The sequence below is a fragment of the Geospiza fortis genome, unplaced genomic scaffold (assembly GCF_000277835.1).
Source record: "Geospiza fortis unplaced genomic scaffold, GeoFor_1.0 scaffold188, whole genome shotgun sequence".
In the NCBI taxonomy this organism is placed as follows: Eukaryota; Metazoa; Chordata; class Aves; order Passeriformes; family Thraupidae; genus Geospiza; species Geospiza fortis.
In genome coordinates, this window is record NW_005054337.1 from 2,551,373 (window position 1) to 2,552,234 (window position 862).

The following is an 862-nucleotide window of genomic DNA, read 5'->3' on the forward strand; positions in this document are numbered from 1 at the left end:
ACCGAAAGCGGCTCCGGCTTTCGCTTTCCCTTTCCTGGCGCACGCCGCAGGTTCTGGCTGGCCCAAGGACAGGGGGGACGGTTCTTAAATTTTTTTCTCTGCTCCACTTTTCCCCAAGCAGCAGCGTCAGATATCCGTGTTCAGGAAAAAGTGATGTCGTAATTGACGGTTACAGCAATGGGAAGAGCTGGAGTTGGTGCCTCCGAGAGGGACCCCCAAAAAAGGCATCCCCGAGCTTTCAGATCCTCACAATGTGTGCACCCATGTACACCAGTGGTGATTTTAGTCTCTTCCCGTTGTTCACTGGCTCCTGCAGAGGCTCTGGGTGATTGACCCCCATCCCGGGAAGTGCCCTTTGTTAGGCAAAGGGTGGGCGCCCATTCCCGGCTCTTGCCTGGGGCTCCAGCCTCTTCCTGCTGTTCAGAACACAATGTGCAGCTCGCCCTGGTAATTTACATACCGAGATACCTGCACTAGGTGTGTTTCTCAACACACGCACCCTGCACTCGCGGGGAGGGGATGCAGGCAGATTGCATCCACGGGAGAGGAGACAAGGCACCAGAAGGCACACGGAACTCTCCTGCAGCCCTCCCAGATGCTTCCCCTAAAACTGTCAGGTCTCCCACACGCTCCCCGAAGGGGACAAGAGACTCTACTTCCTTTACTTCCTGCGTTGGGGACCCAGCCGGACACGACCCAGCTCCAGGGGCTGAGTCCTCCCTTGGGACCAGCTGCTCACTCCATGGGTGTGGAGAGCTGCGGGAAGAGCACGGGGTTTCCAGGGTGAACAGTCACATGTCCCCATCTCTCAAATCTCTCCTCTGCTCTCCTGCTCACCTCTGCCTCGTGGGGCTCTGAATGC

At 57.4% G+C, this 862-nt stretch overlaps 1 protein-coding gene across 1 annotated transcript in view; it reads right to left on the minus strand.

The window, feature by feature from the left end:
• The window catches only part of DUSP15 (dual specificity phosphatase 15), an 11,077-nt gene that overhangs the window by 2,788 nt on the left and 7,427 nt on the right, over positions 1-862 (minus strand). The window lies entirely within an intron of this gene.